Source organism: Hylobates moloch, unplaced genomic scaffold (genome assembly GCF_009828535.3).
Source record: "Hylobates moloch isolate HMO894 unplaced genomic scaffold, HMol_V3 SCAFFOLD_5, whole genome shotgun sequence".
Classification (NCBI taxonomy): domain Eukaryota; kingdom Metazoa; phylum Chordata; class Mammalia; order Primates; family Hylobatidae; genus Hylobates; species Hylobates moloch.
In genome coordinates, this window is record NW_026652280.1 from 96,232,802 (window position 1) to 96,255,927 (window position 23,126).

The 23,126-nt window shown below is 40.8% G+C and overlaps 1 non-coding gene across 1 annotated transcript; it reads left to right on the forward strand.

The window, feature by feature from the left end:
• Positions 1 to 17,523: 17,523 nt before the first annotated feature.
• TRNAR-UCU (transfer RNA arginine (anticodon UCU)) lies at positions 17,524 to 17,597 on the forward strand. The gene has a single exon. It is a non-coding gene; the product is annotated as a tRNA-Arg (tRNA).
• The last annotated feature ends 5,529 nt before the right edge of the window (positions 17,598 to 23,126 follow it).

Sequence of the window (23,126 nt, forward strand, 5' to 3'; positions counted from 1 at the left end):
AAATACAATTGTCTAATAAACATCTGAAAAGATGATCAATGGCATTTGGATTTTGAGAAATACAAGTTACAGCACCAAAGAGATCCTAGACTGTTAAAAAGCATCAAAGAACCCATCAGATTGTTAAAAAATTAAAATGATGGATAATACTCAGTGTTGGCAAGTGCTTAGGGAAATAGGCACCTTTATATATTGTTAGTGAGGATGTAAATTGGCACAGCCTTTTTGGAGATATTTTGGCAGAATATATCAGAATTAAAAATAGAAATACCAGCAGTGCTATTTCTACAAATTATGCTATAGATCTGTTCACACATGAGTGCTCTGATTTATGTGCAGAGATATGCATCACATCATTTTTTTCCAGTAGTGAAAAATTGAAGACAACATAAATATTCATCAATAGTGAATTGGATAAATAAATTATGCTATATCATACTCTGTAATAACACATTGCAGTTAAAAAGAATGAGGTGAATTTATATCTACCAACATGGAAAGATACAGAAGGTATGTTGTTAAGTGAAAATACAAAGAAAATACACATACTGCTATCCCTTTTGTGTAAAATGGGAAAAAAGCCTTAAACATATACATATGTGTATGTAAAATCTTACATGCATATAAATATGTGTTTAAGTAAATGAATAGTTACTTACTGGCTGTGTGACTTCAGGCAAGATACTTAACTGCCTCAGTATTTTTTTTCATTGTGTGGAAAATAGAGATAATTTTACGTGACCCCTAGGGTTACATGATGTGAGAATTAAATAAATTAATCTATTTAAAGTGCTTTAAATAGTGCCTGGCACATAGTAGGCACTTGAGTGTTTCTATTGTTCAGATGCATGTTAAACTTGGAAAATTATTTTCTGGGCTAGGAGTGAGACTTAAGTCATAAGGTGGATTATAATTGTCCATATTATATACTTCATATTTTTATAATAATGGTGTGCTTATGTATTGAATGATTAATTTTTTTATGTTAAAAGCTTATTCTAAGAATATGAGTTAAAAGATGATTATACAAATCCAGGAACAAAGTAAAAGAGTCCTGAGCGAGGGCAGTGGAATTGGGAATGGAAAAGAGGAGCTATGTTTGTTGTTGGTTATGGGAAGCAAGACAGAGGGAGAAGGCTGAGGCAGCTCTCAGTTTTGGCTTTTGAGTGACTTTGAAAATGCTGAACCGTGAAAAGAAATAGTGGAATTAGGAGAAACTTTTTGTGGGGTGTTGTATTTTGGAATGAAGGAGGATTAGTGTCTTACTTGAGGCTGCTAAAACAGAATACCATAATCTATGTGGCTTAAACAACAGACTTTGGTTTCTCACGATTCTAGAGGCTGCAAAGTCCAAGATCAAGGTACTGGTGGATTTGATTCCTGTTGAGTGTCCTCTTTCTGGTTTGCAGACAGCCACCTTCTCAATGTGTCTTCACATGGTGGAAAAAGAGATAGTTTCCCTGTGTCTCTTCTTATAATGACACTAATTCCATTTATTAGGGTTCCACCTTCATGACCGAATCACCTCTCATAGGACTCACATCTAAATACATGAGGGATTAGAGTGTTAACATATAAATTTGCAGGAGACATAATCAATTCATAACAATTTTGTTAGATTACATTGAGTTTAAGCTGAGGGCAACCCATGGAGTAGGAAATATTGAATAGACTGGATATGAAAACTGGAGCTCTGGAGAAAGTTGAATGTTCTACCACTTTGAAGTAGACCAGCAGAAGAAGCCTAAAGTTCTCAGTGTCATTTTACGAGTTCCCATCTAACATTTGCATTACAAAAATCAAGAACTGTGGTATTATAGGATGATATGTGGCTAGGAGGACAAAGACCTGTTCTAGTGGTTTTGATTGTTGATTCTTTTTCTTTGGTAAACATATTGAACAACTACCATGTGCCAGGCACTGCCCAGACTATCAAAGGTAAAAAAACTCAAGTTTCTCTCTCTCTGGTAGGAACAGAGATTCACAAAATTGAGTACATTATGGAGTGCTCAGTCCTCCGATAGCCATATGCACAGGGTGCAGTAATGGTGTGAAGATGGGTGTGATCCAGTCTGCTTGGGGTTGTGGTGGATGTCAGGAAGATATTATAAAAAATGAGGTGATTGAAACTGAGTCTTCAAGGGGGGGGAGCAGTCTTCCAGACAGATGTGAGGGTGGAGACATGAGAAAGGCATTCCAAAAAGAGAAACCATTGCAGCACACCAAGTCATATTAGTATGGAAAAGGAACCTTTTTTTTTTTCATTTTGGGAACTCTAAGTACTTATTGTAAAATGTAAGCTGAGAGGGGAGGCTGAGGGATAATAGTAACTGATGTTGCAAAAATGGACAGGAATCAGATCACAGATGGCTTTTAGGCTCTTCTTTAGACAAGAGAGAACTTTAAGGGGTTTTGCCTTCAAGAAAAATTATAATTGATCTGTTGGTGGTGTGGCTGATTGCCAGAAAGGGAGCAGGGATGGTTACAGGTAGACAAGTGAGGGATTATTAAAATATCAAATAGTCCTGGCTGCATCATCCTGATACCAAAGCCTGGCAGAAACACAACAAAAAAAGAGAATTTTAGGCCAATATCCCTGATTAACACTGATGCGAAAATCCTCAATAAAATACTGGCAAACCGAATCCAGCAGCACATCAAAAAGCTTATCCACCATGATCAAGTCAGCTTCATCCCTGGGATGCAGGGCTGGTTCAACATATGCAAATCAATAAACGTAATCCATCACATGAACAGATCCAATGACAAAAACCACATGATTATCTCAATAGATGCAGAGAAGGCCTTTGACAAAATTCAACACCCCTTCAAGCTAAAAACTCTCAAGAAACTAGGTATTGATGGAAGATATCTCAAAATAATAAGAGCTATTCATGACAGACCCACAGTCAATATCATACTGAATGGGCAAAAACTGGAAGCATTCCCTTTTAAAACTGGCACAAGACAAGGATGCCCTCTCTCACCACTCCTATTCAACATTGTATTGGAAGTTCGGGCCAGGGCAATCAGGCAGGAGAAGGAAATAAACGGTATTCGATTAGGAAAAGAGGAAGTCAAATTGTCCCTCTTTGCAGATGACATGATTGTATACTTAGAAAACCCCATCTTCTTAGCCCCAAAACTCCTTAAACTGATAAGCTACTTCAGCAAAGTCTCAGGATACAAAATCAATGTGCAAAAATCACAAGCATTACTATACACCAATAACAAACAGACAGCCAAAACATGAGTGAACGCCCATTCACAATTGCTACAAAGAGAATAAAATACCTAGGAATCCAACTTACAAGGGATGTGAAGGACCTCTTCAAGGAGAACTGCAAAGCACTGCTCAAGGAAATAAAAGAGGACACAAACAAATGGAAAAACATTCCATGCTCATGGATAGGAAGAATCAATATCGTGAAAATGGCCATACTGCCCGAAGTAATTTATAGATTCAATGCTATCCCCATCAAGCTACCAATGACTTTCTTCACAGAATTAAAGTTCATATGGAACCAAAAAAGAGCCCGCATTGCCAAGACAATCCTAAGCAAAAAGAACAAAGCTGGAGGCATCATGCTACCTGACTTCAAACTATACTACAAGGCTACAGTAACCAAAACAGCATGGTACTGGTACCAAATCAGATATATAGACCAATGAAACAGAACAGAGGCCTCAGAAATAACACCACACATCTACAACCATCTGATCTTTGACAAACCTGACAAAAACAAGAAATGGGGAAATGATTCCCTATTTAATAAGTGGTATTGGGAAAACTGGCTAGCCATGTGTAGAAGAAAGCTGAAACCCGACCCCTTCCTTACACCTTTTACAAAAATTAATTCAAGATGGATTAAAAAACTTAAACATAAGACCTAAAACCATAAAAACCCTAGAAGAAAACCTAGGCAATACCATTCAGGACATCGGTATGGGCAGGGACTTCAAGACTAAAACACAAAAGGCAATGGCAACAAAAGCCAAAATAAACAAATGGGATCTAATTAAACTAAAGAGTTTCTGCACAGCAAAAGAAACTATCATCAGAGTAAACAGGCAACCTACAGAATGGGAGAAAATTTTTTGCAATGTACCCATCTGACAAAGGGCTAATATCCAGAATCTACAAGGAACTCAAACAAATTTACAAGAAAAAAACAACCCCATCAAAAAGTGGGCAAAGGATATGAACAGACACTTCTCAAAAGAAGACATTTATGCAGCCAACAGACACATGAAAAAATGCTCATCATCACTGGTCATCAGAGAAATGCAAATCAAAACCACAATGAGATACCATCTCACATCAGTTAGAATGGCGATCATTAAAAAGTCAGGAAACAACAGATGCTGGAGAGGATGTGGAGAAATAGGAATGCTTTTACACTGTTGGTGGGAGTGTAAATTAGTTCAACCATTGTGGAAGACAGTGTGGCGATTCCTCGAGGATCTAGAACTAGAAATACCATTTGACCCAGCAATCCCATTACTGGTATATACCAAAGGATTATAAATCATGCTACTATAAAGACACATGCACATGTATGTTTATTGTGGCACTGTTCACAATAGCAAAGACTTGGAATGAACCCAAATGTGCATCGATAATAGACTGGATTAAGAAAATGTGGCACATATATACCATGGAATACTATGCAGCCATAAAAAGGATGAGTTCATGTCCTTTGCGGGGACATGGATGAAGCTGGAAACCATCATTCTCAGCAAACTGTTGCAAGGACAGAAAACCAAACACCGCATGTTCTCACTCATAGGTGGGAACTGAACAATAAGAACACTTGGACACAGAGTGGGGAACATCACACAGCGGGGCCTGTCAGAGGGTGGGGAGCTGGGGGAGGGATAGCATTAGGAGAAATACCTAATGTAAATGATGAGTTGATGGGTGCAGCAAACCAACATGGCACATGTATACCTACGTAACAAACCTGCACATTGTGCACATGTACCCTAGAACTTAAAGTATAATAAAAAAAAACAAAATAAGTAAATAAATAAATAAACAAACAAATAGTCCTGGCTACAGAGGATGAACTATCTGAACTAAGCCAAGAGCAGTGGGAATGGAAAGTGAGGCATACATTTGAGACCTATTAAAGAGACAGAGTGGATAGACCTTAGTAGCTGATTAAATTTGGAAGATAAAGTTTTAGGGAAGAGGAGCCTTGAGTCACTCCACATTTCTGGCTTAAGAGACTGGATGGCCAGTTTTGTCTCCCCGAAACTGTTTTTATCAAACCAATCTTCTTTCAATTTACTGTTATGTAGCCAATTCTATTACTGTGGTTCAGATCTGCATTATATCTTACCTTGACTACTGAAAAAGCCTCTTCACTGTGCACTCTTGAAATTATCTGTGCAGCCAGTGTGATCTTTCCAAAATGCAAATCAAATCATTGTTCTCCCTTACTTAAAACCCTTCACTGCCTCTGCATCTCCTACAGGATTACAGTTGGCCTTTAACGTGAGATATGTCGATCTGCATGATCTGATTTTTGTTTCCACATGCCTTGTCACTTCTTGCCTGGGATTTTGAACTTCAGCAATATTTCTCATTTCTTGTAGTTTCTTACACAGACAAGATGGTTTTTGCTGCATTTTTACTCATGCTTTCCTGTCTTATCTCCTTGGCTCCCCCAACACATACAAACACACACACACACAGACACACACACACGCACACACAAAATCTCTCCCCCCATCCCTAACCTCTTCTTTTGCTCTGTTTACAGCTATTCTTACTTTGAACCTCTGCTTAGGTCTGTAGCTCTAGAAAATGTTCTTAGACTCCTCAGACTGGATTCATTTGCCCATTTTTGTTTTTGTAGCATGCTGGACATATGATTTCTAGAGTTGGGCAACTTTGTTTAATGACGGTTTATTTTTCTGTTTTTGACTGTGATTTTTTTTCAGAATAGACATGATATAATCATTATCTTTATATCTCCAATACTCAGCACATTTCTTATTATACAGTAGGTATTTATGGATTTATGGAGCAAATAAATCAATAAATGAGTAAGTGGATGATGGTAACCATTAATTAAACTAGTGGATTAGGCCGGGTGTTGTGGCTCACCCCTGTAATCCCAGCACTTTTGGAGGCCGAGGCAGGTGGATCACCTGAGGTCAGGAGTTCGAGACCTGCCCAGCCAACATGGTGAAACCCTGTCTCTACTAAAATACAAAAATTAGCTGGGCATGGTGGCAGGTGCCTGTAATCCCAGCTACTAGGGAGGCTGAGGCAGAAGAATTGCTTAGCCCAGGAGGCAGAGGTTGTAGTGAGCTGAGACTGCACCACTGCACTCCAGCCTGGGTGACACAGTGAGATTCCGTCTCAAAAAAAAAATGAATAAACTAGTGGATTATGAAGAACAGGTTTATGGGGAAATGTAAGTTCTTATTTGTACATTTTACAGTTGAGATCACTGTGAGTCACATAGGGATGGCAATCTAAAGGCAGCTGAGTATCCCAATCTGGATTTCACATAATATGTCTGATTTTAAGATACAGATTTAAGGGTTTTCAGCTCATAACTGGTAGTACATATAGTACACATGCCATTTACAATCACCCAGGGAGAAGATATAAAGAAGAGCACCAAGGTACAGTGTATGGCAGTGTTTTTGAACACAACTCATCTGCCTATGTATATACATTCACATGTAGCTGATACAAAAATTTCATGAAACAATACATGGTCTTCTTAGAGGGTGATACCCTTGGCTATTTTCTTTTCTATTCTGTCATATCCTGTTCTATCACCTCTTTTCTCTGCTATTTAATAATATAAAAGTACTGCTAACCTTCTGCCTTGCAGTCTGATAAGTGTCACTCTTTGGAACACTGATATTTAAGAAGGAAGAGGAGGAGCTGGTGAAAGAGATTGAGAAGGAGGGACCAAGGGATAGGAGGTGAATGAGAAGAGAGTGGCATGCCCCAGAAGCAAGAGGAGTCAGCATTTCTAAGGGTGAAGATGGGGTCACTAGTGTGGAATGCTGCAGAAACGTGAAGTGAAACTATTGAATTTGACAATTAGCAACAAGCCCTTAGTGACTTTAGTGAGGACATTTAACAGTTGCTAGAGTGGAGTCAGTTGAGGAATGGATGGGGTAAAGGGGAAAGAACCCAAGCATTAACTATTCTTTCTAAAAATAAAGGCTGTCAGGCACTAGTCTACTAAAGATTTTCTCTTTCTTTATCACACTTACTTCTTATAATGACTTTACAAGATAGATGTTATTACTTCTGTAAATTTTTTTTTTTTTCGAGATGGAGTCTCGCACTGTCGCCTGGACTGGAGTGCAGTGGCGCGATCTCGGCTCACTGCAACCTCTGCCTCCCAGGTTCAAGCGATTCTCCTGCCTCAGCCTCCCGAGTAGCTGGGATTACAGGTGTCCGCCACCACACCTGGCTAATTTTTTGTATTTTTAGTAGAGATGGGGTTTCACTGTGTTGGCCAGGCTGGTCTCGAACTCCTAACCTAGTGATCCGCCCACCTTGGCCTCCCAAAGTGCTGGGATTACAAGTGTGAGCTACTGTGCCCGGCCAATTCTGTGGATTTTTAAAATCAGATAAGTAATTTGAATCTCAGAGATCATTTAGGTGCCTTTAGGTGTCCATCATCATACACAGCTGAGATTCAAACCCTGGGTATCCCAAGTTGAAAGTCTATAGTTTTCTGATTGGGTCATAACTGTTTGTCTATTTTTGTGATATTGGATACATGATTTAATTTCTGTGGTTCTGAGTTTATTAATCTATGTAATTACAGATGGAGAGGCTTGACAAAAATTACAGACTATAGAAATATAGAGTATAAAGAGCAAACATTCACCCACTTAGCATTATCAGTTTGATCTTCAAATTAGTTTTTCTCTAAATTTTTAAGAGTAATAAGAATATGTGACAAAAATTCAGCTGATCCATGAATAAAAGAGACTTGATTATTTTAAAACCCTTTTCCATTTTGAGCATTCTGTGATTCCAGTAAGAGGTTATTTGATGCTTTTGATTTTCTAGTTTACCAGTTAAGAATAAATGCAAAGTGTTCTGCTCTTTCCTTCCCTGCATTCTTTGTGTAAAGATTATGTTGGGGATTCCCCTCAAGAAAATAATGGCAAAGCAAATCCAGCAGCACCTCAAAAAGGTTATTCACCACGATCAAGTCGGCTTCATCCCTGGGATGGATTCAACATATGCAAATCAATAAACATAATCCATCACATAAACAGACCCAATGACAAAAACCACATGATTATCTGAATAGATGCAGGCAAGGCCTTTGATAAAATTCTACATCCCTTCAAGCTAAAAACACTCAATAAACTAGGTACTGATGGAACATATCTCAAAATAATAAGAGCTATTTATGACAAACCCACAGCCAATATCACACCAAGTGGGCAAAAGCTGCAAGCATTCCCTTTGAAAACCGGCACAAGACAAGGGTGCTCTCTCTCACCACTCCTATTCAATATATTATTGGAAATTCTGGCCAGGGCAATCAGGCAAAAGAAAGAAATAAAGCATATTCAAATAGGAAGAGAGGAAGTCATATTATCCCTGTTGGCAGATGACATGATTGTATATTTAGAAAACCCCATCGTCTCAGCCCCAAAACTCCTTAAGCTGATAAGCAACTTCAGCAAAGTCTCAGGATACAAAATCAATGTGCAAAAATCACAAGCATTCCTATGCACCAATAACAGACAAACAGAGAGCCAAATCGTGAGTGAACTACCATTCACAATTGCTACACAGAGAATAAAATACCTAGGAATCCAACTTACAAGGGATGTGAAGGACCTCTTCAAGGAGAACTGCAAAGCACTGCTCAAGGAAATAAAAGAGGACACAAACAAATGTAAAAATATTCCTTGCTCATGGATAGGAAGAATCAATATCGTGAAAATGGCCATACTGCTCGAAGTAATTTATAGATTCAATGCTATTCCCATCAAGTTACCATTGACTTTCTTCACAGATTTAGAAAGAACTACTTTAAATTTCACATGGAACCAAAAAAGAGCCTGCATTGCCAAGACAATCTTAAGCAAAAAGAACAAAGCTGGAGGCATCACGCTACCTGACTTCAAACTATACTACAAGGCTACAGTAACCAAAACAGCATGGTACTGATACCAAAACACATACATAGACCAAAGGAACAGAACAGAGGCCTCAGAAATAATGCCACACATCTACAACCATCTGATCTTTGTCAAACCTGACAAAAACAAGCAATGGGGAAAGGATTCCCTATTTAACAAATGATGTTGGGAAAACTGGCTAGTCATATGCAGAAAACTGAAACTGGACCCCTTCCTTACACCTTATACAAAAATTAACCCAAGATGGATTAAAGACTTAAACATAAGACCCAAAACTATAAAAACCCTAGAAGAAAATCTAGGCAATACCATTCAGGACATAGGCATGAGCAAAGACTTCATGACTAAAACACCAAAAGCAATGGCAACAAAAGCCAGAATTGAGGAATGGGATCTAATTAAATTAAAGAGCTTCTGCACAGCAAAAGAAACTCTCACCAGAGTAAACAGGCAACTTACAGAATGGGAGAAAATTTTTACAATTTATCCTTCCGACAAAGGACTAATATCCAGAATCTACAGGGAACTTAAACAAATTTACAAGAAAAAAACAAAGAAGCTTATCAAAAATGGACGAAGTATATGCACAGACACTTTTCAAAAGAAGCCATTTATGCAGGCAACAAACATATGAAAGAAAGCTCATCATCACTGGTCGTTAGAGAAATGCAAATCAAAACCACAATGAGATACCGTCTCATGCCAGTTAGAATTTAAAAGTCAGGAAACAACAGATGCTGGAGAGGATGTGGAAAAATAGGAACACTTTTACACTGTTGATGGGAGTGTAAATTAGTTCAACCATTGTGGAAGACATGGTGGCGATTCCTCAAATATCTAGAATTAGAAATACCATTTGACCCAGCAATCCCATTACTGGATATATACCCAAAAGATTATAAATCATTCTGCTATCAAAACACATGCACACATATGTTTATTGCAGCACTATTCACAATAGCAAAGACTTGGAACCAACCCAAATGTCCATCAATGTTAGACTGTATAAAGAAAATGTGGCACATATACACCACAGAATACTGTGCAGCTATAGAAAAGAATGAGTTCATGTCCTTTGCAGGGACATGGAAGAAGCTGGAAACCATCATTCTCAGCAAATTAACACAGGAACAGAAAACCAAACACCGCATCTTCTCACTAATAAGTGGGAGTTGAACAATGAGGACATATGGGCACAAGGAGAGGAACATCACACACTGGGGCCTGTTGGGGGGTGGGGGGCAGGGGGAGGAATAGCATTAGGAGAAATACCTGATGTAGATGAAGGGTTGATGGGTGCAGCAAACCACCATGGCACATGTATACCTATGTAACAAACCTGCACGTTCTGGACATGTATCCTAGAACTTAAAGTATAATAATTTAAAAAAAAGATTATGTTGGGGATTCCAAGCAAATATCTCAACATACTGATTTTATTTCTCTGGAAATATACCCAGTAGTGGGATTGCCAGATCCTATGGTAGCTCTATTTTTAAATGTCTTAAGAACCTTCACACTGTTTTCCATAATGGCTAGCTAGAGTTAACCATTCCACAATGTATATGTACTTCAAAATACCATGTTGTGCATAGTAAAAATATACGATATTATAGGTCAATTTAAAAAAATAAAAATAAAAATTTAAGAAGAGTGACTCAGTAACACTGTAGTGAAATTTTAAAAAGCACCAAATTAGGAGTTGGAAAACCTGGAATGGAGGACCAGACTTGTGAATGCCAAGCTGACTGATCTTGTTTAATCTGGAAATCAGTTTCTTATGTCTTAAGGTAGCTGGGAGGAGAATGAGCACTAAAGAAGAACCCATAGAGAGCTCTCTTACTCACCTGCCTGTGCTGTTTGTTCTCTTTTAAGCAGCACAACCTTTGACCTCACTCTGTGGCCTTTCTCAGGACTGGCTGGCCATCCTGTCCTATGCTTAGGGCACTCTTTGATGGTTACAAAGACTGGGAAGAAAGTTAGGGGGAAAGGTCTCAGAATTTTGTTTCCTGGAACAAATTGTAATGAAGGCAGCTGGTGCCTCTTAGCAGACACCTTCTGTTGAGGCCTCCATGTAGAGGTCACAGAAGTCAGGACACTGTATGGTAGCTCACCCTAGTCCCACCTCTTACAAGCTGAGTTACTTTGGGCAAGCCATCTAATGTCTTTGATCAAGGTTCTTCTTTTGTAAAAGAAAAATAATGGTGATCACTCTTCCAACAATCTAGGAAAGTTGGTTGATGATTAAAATGAGACAATTCAAAATATCTTTATTATCATTATTACTATCATTGATACTATTTCTTAGAATCATACGTAGCATGAGAAGGTCTTGGAAATTCAGCTACTACCTTCTAAAGGAGGAGAACATGAAGGAGATGAGCTGGCCAACTCAAGGTAAAATGCTCCCCCTGGACCCTGCCTTCTGTGTGGGGACATGATGTTCTTCAGGGACAGACTTGAAAAGAGCCGCTTCTGCTATATAAGGATGAACCGTGTATAGACCCTTCTGTAATTTGTCAGACATAAGGTTCTTGTGTAAGGACAAGTTTAGTCTCTAGGATTGAAACTTTCATGGTCACGCTCTTTGGTTTAATTAAAATGATGGACTGTGAAAGAAGAACACCTTTCTTGTCTTGCCATTGCTGAGGAGTCTGCCTCACTATGTAACCCTCAAGGCTTTTTCCAGGCTGAATGGGAAGTGGGGATGAAGTAGGGGACAGATAGCAAAAGCCTAATTTACTCATAATATTAGGCAAAAAACAATGTTGTTGAATCCCTTGGCCTACAATCATAGAATCCTTGACCCTTTAAGGATCTCTCTTCTAATTCTTTGGCATCTGGCTTAGGGTATCTGGCCCTTTAAGGATCAGGGGCCCCATAGTGGTTAAAGATTAAGAAGCCCGATTGCCAGCCCATTCCCGTGGCAACCCAGTGCCATGGGGATTAGCAGGGCCCTATTCAGGGCCTCCCAGTTTTAAAGCCGGTGGCGCACACAGTCCCAGGCAAAGAAGTAAAACAAATATAGGTGTGTTGTAGAGTCAGGCAGAACCCAGAACGTCTGGAGATGAATGTAGGGAAGAAGAATGTAAGGACCAGCAAGTTCTTCTGGAAGCCTCAGGAATCTGGTACTGTATGGATGGGATGGAAGGAGATTTAGAAGGATGGGTACTACAAGTTGAAGTTTTAAGGAGATGAGATAAAGACTAAAAGGATGGTGGGCAAGTAAAGTGATCTAAAGAATGAAATCTGGAGGAAAGAAAAAGAAGGCCTGAGGATGAAGGGCTGACAATAACAAAGACTCTAGGTCCAAGCAGTAGATTTTAACGATAGAGAGTTTGGAGGCCTGGGAAACTCAGAGTGCCTTGAGGATGATGGCTAAGGGGGGCAGAGACAGAGAAGAGCAGTGGGCTGAATCTAGGGAAGACTGGGAACAATGAGTTTGGCCAATGTGTTTGGTGTAGATGGATCCTAGGGCAGATGAGAACAGATGGTGACATGGCCAATAAATCGAGCATTATAGAGATTACACAGTAAAGTATTAGGGAATGCCAGTTGCAGAAAGTGGGGAAAGTGAAATGGACAGAAATGAGGAAAGGTGTGGACAGAGGTGAGAAGAACATTTTAAAGCAGGAAATGACTAAGGGTTATATACCCCAAGGAAGAAGGAGACATTGATGGGGATGGCAAGAAGAAAATATAAGAAGACAGGACTGGGGATCTACACAAGCAGGTGATGGCTTGGGGTTAGAAACAGCAGGATGGAAGGTCCTGATTCTAAGGAGGATAAGGGAGAGTGAACTAGAAAGTTAGCACCAGGAATCACCTTATTTGTTGGGTTTGGGTGAAGCAGAAAGTTTTCCCCCAAACTTCCCAGAAAGATCTGATGGGACATGACAACCTACTGCTCTCCCATTTGTTGAACACTACTAGTTTCCTCATCCTTCTTGACCAAAGAGATACTTCATGTCCTTAGAGACACACTCTCTAGAATTCTTTTTTTTTTTTTTTGCGGGGTGGGGGGGGCAGTGTCTCACTCTGTCACCAGGCTGGAGTGCAGTGGCATGATGTTGGCTCACTGTAACCTCCGCCTCCCAGGTTCAAGCGATTCTCCTGCCTCAGCATCCCGAGTAGCTGGGACTACAGGCATGTACCACCATGCCCAGCTAATATTTATATTTTTAGTAGAGACAGGGTTTCACCATATTGGCCAGGATGGCCTTGATCTCTTGACCTCGTGATCCGCCTGTCTTGTCCTCCCAAAGTGCTGGGATTACAGGCATGAGCCACCATGCCTGGCCTCTAGAACTCTTTAAATGGCTTCCTGGAGAATCTGTCAGAGGTGGGTGGGAGGCAATAAGGAAAGGGAAATTCTATCTCCAGATTTTTCTGCATTTCTCAGACTCCCTTAGGGAGTTGACCTCTGTATGGACTCTCTTGTGACCTTGACTAGCCCTGGAGATCCAGCCCTTTGTTAAGATAGATTGGTTCTGGGTATACTTTTGGAAAGGCTTGAGAGGCCTCAATAGCTCAGTTTGACTGGGCTACACCTGGAATGATTTCGGAAAGTTGGATGGGATGATGAAAGGATAATTTGCTCCATATTTGTCTTTCTTTGGCTTGATTCTCATGCTCAATTGTTACCTGGATTATCTCATTTCTTCCCTCTTCAAGTATGAGAAAGGGGACTGAGGAGGAAAGGAACAATCTGCAGTCAGGCTCACAGGCTAGGAGGGAGGAAAGATAGACTTGGGAACATAAATGCTTTATTATGATGTGTCAGGAAATGCATAATAGGAATGGAGAAATGAATATGGCGCAAGACCTCCTGAAGATGAAGTGTCTGGAAAAGGACTGAAGGGCTTTTGCATTGTGGGTATATATGTCCATTTTACCCTTCCTTAAGGGGTTGGAGTTATGACCTGAATATCTGCACAGTAGGTCTCACTCTATAGGCCTGACATAGCAAAGCACCTTTTGGGAGGTACTCACAGGAGGAAAGACCTGGGCTAACTCCTTAGGGGTGAGATAGTAAGAGGGAGCTGATAGCAGGTAGGAACATGAGAAGATGGTATATGGTTAACACTTCTAGAAGTTGTGCTCACAATAGATGTGGATTAATAAGGTTTACGGCATCATAGGACCTGGGAGATGAAAGTATAGTATGTAAGGGCTGTGCTATCTAAATGACAAATTCACTGTCTTACTCCATGTAGTAGCCCTTAGAATTTAAAATATGGAGCAGTTGGTATAGGAACCTTTAGAGAAGCTGTAAGTAAGACCACAGTAGGATGTAGGATTAACTGGACCAAAGGGAAAATTTGAAGGGCATTTATCATATGTATCCCAGCAACACCTTGTGAATGAAATAGTGTATGAGCATCACTAGTTTGTCTGTAGGGTCACAAAGCGGTATTCAATTAGAGGTATGAGTAATGTTTGAGTCACAGATCTTTGGAGAATTAAATCAGTACAGATTTTTTTTTGGAAGGTGAATGTACTTTTCTTCCAGAGAGTTTACGTAAACATGAATGACATACAGCCAGTTTAAAAGAAGAAAAAGATGTACTGGCTTCAATCATTTTGAGTGACTTGACTTCACATTTCCTGCCCTTTAAAACGGTAGATTTATTTGATTGTTTCTCTTCTTATTTTAAATTAAAACCTAGTTTAAAGACATTATTGACACTATCAAGAGGCTTTGTCTGTTTTATGGATGATAAAGCAAAATGAGATGTCAGAGAGACATCTCTTATTTGAAAAAAGTCCTCAGACAAAGTCCAGAGTACTTTTGTTGATATACATTATAAGGAGAGACTTGTTGGTGGGGGGCATTTTTGCTGGAATGAAGAGATTTCTGTGGAGTGGTGAGAGGAAGATGGAGGAAGGGTATTCAAAGGGAAAGAAGCAACCCAGTCAATAGAGTTGAGAATTAACTCATGGAATAGAGGAAGAAAGGGGACAAACACTCTGCCTCATGAAATCTCAGCTGATCTTTTATCAGTAGCATATATGTTAGTGCCCCTAGTTTATAATGAGAAAATGGAAGATCAGAGTTAAGGAATTTTCTCAGAGTCTCAAACCAAGTAAGTTATACAACTTCCTATGAAGACGGATCTTTCTGCTCCCAGGGTTATAGCCTTTGTGTGGACTTGCAAATTGTTATTTTATTTGGTGAGTAATAAGATTGATTCCTTCTTCTCCCATACATGTTTCAGGGTCATTCCTACGTTGGAATTTGCCTATGGGATTTTCGAGAGTAGAACCATGCCATGATATATCTCTCCATCATTGTATTCCCAGCAGCAAGTGGGAACATTACAGATAATAAATGAAGCTCCTGGAGGGAGTTGGAGAGCTGGGACTCTTTATTCAGGTTATAGACCACGCATGATCTTATAAGAAGCAGTGATACTTTGGATGTCACTGAGGGGGCTGATAGATTTCTTGGATATAGGACAATATCTTTATGAAGAGCAGTGTGTGTGTGTGTGTGTGTGTGTACACTGAGCCTGGCAGGAAGTATCTTGAGTCTAGCTTTTCCTTTCCTTTACATTGGAATGGTTCCTTGCTAGCCTGCGCTGTTAACCTTCCCTTTACAACCATATAGTCCCCTTGACTAACTCTTTCATCAGCACCTTGTTACTAGCCACTCAGAGTAATACAGTCTCTGGATAGAAAGGTCTATTCTGTGCCTTCTTGTTTCAAGTCTATAATAGACACAATCAAGTCTCACTTTTCTGAGCTCCCATCTCTAGGTCGTAGATGGAAGGCAATCCTGGTTGGAGTACCTGCTTTCCGCCATGTGTTAGAAAGAGCCTTTTGCTTATATTCCTGATCCGACTGAATTGCCTTGGTTATGTTCTCTACCATGTCTCATTCCTGGGGCTATACGAATGGGTAGGGAAGTGGGAGATGTTGTAATTGTAGTCTTAGAGTCAGAAAGCCCTTAAGGGTTTTCTAATCTAATCATTTCATTTAGTCATATTGTTTCTTTGCTTGGCCATCACCTGGCCTCACAGGTTAGAAATAACTATCTTGTATGATTGGAGTTGGCTGGCAGTGGGGGGCTCTGGAGACACACAGTGAGGGAGAAGAAGGGATATCTGAGTTGGCTCCCTGCTTTTATTGTAACCTTTTGATGGGGAGTGGGGTGGTGAACATAATCAGTCTTTAAATCAATGCATTGTCATTGGGAGCATAGAATCCAATTATTCCCATGTGTCTGGGAACCAAATAGGAGAAAATGAGCTGAAAGTTGAGCTAAGAAGGATTTAGATTAGACATTCAGAAGAATGGCTCAGTGGAAATTATAAACAACAGTGATTATGGAATTGTCTTCTCTGAGAGGCTTCTAAAAATAGAAATCATTTTCTTGGATCTGAGCTGGGTGTAGAGGTCTTTATATATGGTTATGGATGGTTGGTCACTTTGATTGTACTAGGATACTTGTAAAAAGCACAGGCAGCTGAGAAATCCTTGTTCTTCAAAGTAGGTAGCCCTGGGGAAAAAGGCTGTCAGGGACTCGGGGCTGAGGAAGGTGGGGGAAAGAGATACAGGAGGGCTGTGTGAGGACATCTACTTCATCAAAGATCTGCCACTCACCCTCCAACCCTATGTGTACGCATCCACTCTTCCTCCCTCTCTCTCTCATGCACACACTCTCTCACACATATACATTCACACATACTTACACACTGAACACTGTTTTTTCTTCACTCCCATGCTTAATTCTAGTGAAGATGCTGAAGGAACATCACATCAGACTCCCTGTAGCTCTTGCCTGGGCTTGACGGATACAGTTCTTATTGCTGAGAACCAGACCAGTCTCTTAGAACTCAGCTGCCATTCTCTGCTGCCGTTGTTCACAGTGTTCCTTTACGGAAGCAGCTCCTTTGTCTCTGGGATCGAGGGTTTTCCTGAATCCCCAAGCGTTGCCCAGCCCCTGTCTGAGAATAGCTGGACTGGGATGAAACCGCAGTGAGGGAGTGGGGGTGGAGGTAGAGATGGCTTCTGCGTTTTCTGCAGGGTTGGGTGCACTCTGCTTAATTAGCATGAGAATCGAGAGATTTTCGTATCATCCCTAAGGGATGGAGAGGGAACGAGAGCAAAGGCTCTAGTTCTGTCCTGTTCCATCAGGGATTTTGAGTCTGGGAAACTGACGGCTGTCACATTCCTCCAATCCTCTGGGGACCATGGGACCCAGAGTATTGAGAAAACCTTTGATGAAGCCGGCTGGTGGATCTCCACTCCAGATTTTCCAGCTGTCCCTGTCCCCCCCCACCGCTCAGAGAGCAGGATGCTGAGATGGCTCGGTGATGCAGAAGGTATGTGCTTTTTCAGTTCTGGTGCTGATGCTGTGTGTGTGGTGAGGTCTCTGTGGCGCAATGGACGAGCGCGCTGGACTTCTAATCCAGAGGTTCCGGGTTCGAGTCCCGGCAGAGATGGTCACCTGGCAGGTGCCTCTTTTATTTTGACTACTGTCATGCTAGGTTGATAATTATATTTATTCCTCACTGGAGGCTATAGGGAAGAGAAAGGAAACCCTTTTCCTTGAGAATCCTGGACCTTCTCTCCTTTTGTGTCCCCTCCCTCTTCATTCTTTCTATATTCCTCTCTTACAGATTTTCATTGTCTAGTAGAGGCTCAGATGTCTGCTGCATCTCTCTGTTCAGCCCGACTGACACAGCATTTGAATCCTTTACTTCACAGTTAGATAATTGGCACATAGTGACCAAGACGCAAAGTCACAAGTTTTGAAACTACTATGATTCCCTCCTTTGACCTCTGAGACCACAAAAGGGCAGATTGTCCCATATGCCAATGAGGAAATGTCCAACTGTCCTCTGAGGTAATACCTTCCTTGACCAGGGTTATCATTTGGCGGATGTCAGGATGTCTCTGCATGATGGTGTCATGCAGAGGATAGTTTCTTGCCCTGTCTGTCAGCTATACTTTTTCATTCCTGAGGCTTTTTGTGCTCAAGCTCATCACTCACTTTCTGATCTATCAGGTGAAATGTAATCATTGCTGTTTGTCTCAGTGGAATAAACCACAGAGCAACACACTAATTACCAGCAGCGAGCTGGATGAGCTTGTCCCCAGAAACTCAAAGGTTTTATACTTAAATGCTGTTTACTGTGAAAAGTTTGTACCCCTTTCTGTTTGTAGGACAAACTTCAAGTGTTGTATCTGAATGTTATTTCCATAATTCCTGATTTTCAAAAAGCCATGTTCTCACCACCTCTCTCCTCCCGCGTTCATTTTTGCTGTCTCCTTGTCTTGTCTAATGGGCCACATTTAGCCAGATTGGGAGCTTGGTCAGATTGTGTGATGTAGCTTGGATTTCTATTTTGGGCTGGTCTGGCTCTCTCCCTTGCATATTGCTACCTCTAGCTTACTAGCTAGAGGGAGCTGCCGCTGCCAGGAACTGACCTCCACCTCGGGTGAACCCAGGAAACCTGAGAAGATACGTTTCCCAGGACTGCTGGGGAGACTCAGCATCTCTCCCATGTGGGACTCTAGACGGGCGACCAGAGGACACAGCTGTGCACTTGCACTCTAAGGAAGCTGAGGTGGGGGAGGCGGGAAAGTCCACAGAGGAGTTTAAAGCAGCCATGCCAAAAGATAAGGGGAATTGACAGGGTAGACAGGAGGACCCTGGAGGGAGACTGATGTTTGCTGCTTCCATGTGTGCATGTTTATAGCAAATGGAAACTTTTGAAATTCTCTGGAAGTAGTATGGTACTTTAAAGACTTAAAATTCTTCTAGTAGAGCTAACATGGCTTTACATTCTGGGTTACCTTGGTGGAAGGCCAATTCAGATGTTATCTATCTCCCACTGGTCCCATAGATATGCCCTTTGGAGGACATGGTGTGGACCAGAAGTTCCTGGGCATTCTTTCCTGGAGCCTTTTGTTTATTGTTAATTCAGCCTATCCTAGATATTTTTGCTTTAAGCCCTGGCCTGAAAGGAAAAATTAGTGTGTGGTAGTGGTGGGGGAAGGGGAAGGGGAAGGGAGTTCAGGAAAGGGGTATGTCACATTTTTCCACCATAATCTAGAATACTACATACATCTTCCTGATTCTCCCTCTATCATAGCATGGTAATGGAGGAGCTTAACCATGAAAATTCCGAGAGGGTAAGGATATTATTTCTGTATCACTGTTAAAATTCGGGGCAAGGGCCCACTCTATGGTTTGCTCATTTCTAGTCTTTCTGGAAATAATGATCAGACTTCATGGAATGTGAGGGCTGGGGATGAGGTGGAAACAGGGCGGGTATGTGTGCCCAAATAGACAATGTATTGGGATTTGTTTAAATGTTTGATCAGAATCTGATAGAGCCAGCTCTTTATGTGAAGTTCTATACCTGTGGGAATTAAAATCCACAGATAATTCCCCAAGCCTGATTTTGTCTTGTCATTTCTATTCCCTATCTTGGAGTCAGAAGACCTTGGTATAAGAAGCAGCTTTGCCAAATTGCTGAACATCTGCACTTTAATTTGCTTATGTATTAAAAAAAGAGTATATTATCGTTAAGTGTAAAAAATGGATGAAAAGTTTGTTGTACAGCGCTGTGCAAATACAGAGGCTATGTTAGTTTTCAAGTTGCTTTTGTCTTTCTTCCAAGCGTATGGGGAGGGTACCTGGACACAAAGTGGGGAAAGGAAAGGGTCTGAATGCTCGGCCCCTGCCTGGAACATCCAAGATGGCTGTGTGTCATCAGCAGGGGCAGGTGCCGCCCTGTGCTACCCTAAGAGGACTGATTGGACTTTTCTAGCTGGCAGGATCCTTCAGAGAGCATGTGGTCCCTCTGTGCCTTAGATAGGAGACTTTATCTCAGCCAAGTAGGTAGAGGGTCCTCCTGGCTACCCCACTCAAGGGAACGAGAAGCTTCTGCTTATTTAACTATTGCCTGGCCTTCAACTCTCTTCATCCTGAGGGTTGGTGTTTTGGAGACTTGAAGGATATCACCAGGACTGGGGAAAAGATTTTCCACATGAGTAAAAATTCTTCTGTGTGTGATAACAATTTTCTTCTGAATACATAAGGGATATCTCCTAATTTATGAATATCGTAATTACTGTATTTTAAAGATACTCAGAATATAAAATAGAAATGGGTGTGTTTTTTATAAAGTCACTTCACTGTGGGATTCAAATACTTCAGAGATGCTGGAGCTGATCATTAATTGAAAAGTATGCGGGCGGGATATGTGTTATTTATTATTGTATTCTCAGTGCCTGAAATATGGTAGGCATTTGATGGATATATTTGAAAGAATTAATGCGGACTTCGATTGACTATAAATTATATAGATAGGAAAGAGAAAGAGATTACTCCTAGCATCCAGGGAGCAGGAGCACAGACAGTATCTTCAGGCATTAATTCACTTATTTAACAAATATTCGTCAAGCACCCACTTCGTGCCACTTCCCATTATTCCAGGCACCAAAATAGTAGATTCCACCTTCTTCATGGAGTACATATTCCCATGATGGAGACAAATGACAGACAGGTAAATAAATATTATAATAGCTAATAGCATTTTAGGTAGTGATATGTGCTATGGAGGAATTTAAAGGATGCTTGGGGATGGAGAGTGATGTGATGAATGATGGTTGTGGAAGACCTCTCAGAGGAGGTAGCTTTTAAGTGAAGACCTGAGTGAAGTGAGGGAGGACAATGAGATTTAGGGGATGGGCGTTTAAAACAGAGAAACAGCAAGAGCAGAGACTCTGATGTGGGCACCAGCCTGATTGGAAAGCTGAAAGGTCAATGTGGTGGAGTGGGAGGGAGTGATGGGAAGAGTTGGGATTAGAGTTTGAAACAGGGCATGTCATCTAGGACAATGTTCTCAACCCTATCACATCCAACTCTGCCTTGTTAGGTCCATTATTTTTTCAATTCTTCTCTACTAACCTGCAGTGAAATTCATAGATAACATAACTTTCCCATGCCCGTAATGAAAACAAATCAATATAATACCCTAATTGTAATGTAAGAGAGGAATAAAAGGAAATAAACTTATAATAAATAGTATACATTTTAGTACGTAAATGCCATACCAGCACCCTTGCACTTATATGAAGAACCACCCTGAACGCAACAGATACATGTGCAGACCAGTGCGGGCATGCTGCACTGCTGACTTAAATCTCATGAGGGATGTCGTTCACCAGCAGTGTCGTGGTTTTCCAGACTGGTGAACCCTTTTGGATACATTTTTGATCAAAACAAAGTAAGTCTTCTTGCAAAATGCGCAGTACTTTGCATTCCTGGAAAATTTAGGAAGTTTTAAATCATGCAGAAAACTCTCTAACATATAAAACCAAGTTAGACTCTAAGCTCAGATACCAACACCATAGGTTTTATAGATTTTATTTTTGTTTGCTTGTTTGTTTGAGATGGAGTCTCGCTCTGTCACCCAGGCTGGAGTGCAGTGGTGTGATCTCAGCTCACTGCAACCTCCACTTCCTGGGTTCAAGCGATTCTCTTGCCTCAGCCTCCTGAGTAGCTGGGAGTACAGACGCGCACCAACACGCCCAGCTAATTTTTGTATTTTTAGTAGAGATGGGGTTTCACCATGTTGGCCAGGCTGGTCTTGAACTCCTGAGATCAAGTGATCCACCCGCCTTGGCCTCCCAAAGTTCTGGGATTACAGGCGTGAGCCACCATGCCCGGCCCCAGCACATGGGTTTTAATAGGTCATTCAGGAGTATACATCATGGGTCAATTCTTTGTGAGAGATGCCCTTACACATTCTGTGACTCATAAGTCCAGCATGCTCTTCCTCTCTACAGCTAACCGTGGCCCCCAATCATTATAACAACAAAAACTATTCCATCAAATTTTCAAACCACTTCTGAGGGGCAATTCCAGTGCCACTGGCAATCACTGACATAAGGCTTGGAGGTGAGGCTTTTCTAAATGTTAGTGAGCACCACTGATGAGTTTGAGTGGAGGTTCTGGTTTCTATGTTAAAAGGCAACTTTTATCTGTTGGTAGAGAATAGACAGAGATAGAATAGATAGGTAGAGAATAGAGTCAGATATGTAGGCAGGTTTAGAGATCTCCTGGGCCCAAAGCCTTTAGAAGCAGCCACCTGTGGCACTGTGATTCCCAAGCAGTGGTGCTGTACCACCAGAGGTGGAGGGTTTTGTAACAGTCCACCTACAAAAGTGATGTATCATCTCTGGAGAGCTTACCTGGCACAGATCACTTATTTTTAAACTAGTTATTTTTATTTATTGTCATTACAATAGTTATTACCTAATGGTAAAAATGTTCATTTTGCTTATATTTAAAGCTGTAGCAAATAGACCTTATCCCAGCAAACATGATTGCAGTGTTTATGTCCTTAGTACTTGCTATAAATTATAATGGAATAGAATATCTTTAAACTATGTGCTCCTTGGAAGTTAGTTGGATCTCTTTGCTTCCATGGTGGTAATATTGTTCAGTGATGATTCTTTTGAGAGAATGAATGGTGAGAAATGGCGTATTATGATAAGGGAAGTTGATAACCATGAGCATAGTAGAAGCAGCAACTTCATGGTAATGACACAGATCTGAGTCTGAATCTGAGGTCTCGCTATTTACTTGTATGAACGTAGACATGCACTAAGTCTAAGTCTCTTGATTTTCTCATTTAGTAAATGATCTAACTAATACCTAGAATTAAATAGGGTAAGCTGTAAAATTGTCGAGGTAGATACATAAGAGGTGCAAACATACATGTTTGTAGTTAGCCTCCTTGTTTGTAGTTATTCTTTCTAAACCTTCAGATTGTATGGATCAGGCTAGTTTCTTGGAGGCTGTGCATGAGGACTTGAGAGATTTTAGCTGTGGCCTGTGTTTCTCACCATCTTCTTCTTCAGGGGGAGTCCTAGTGGAAGTCAAGACATGCATAATGTATTTTAAATAGTAGTTACCCTCCAAGAGTACGTTCTCCCCATAGGGATCACTGTAA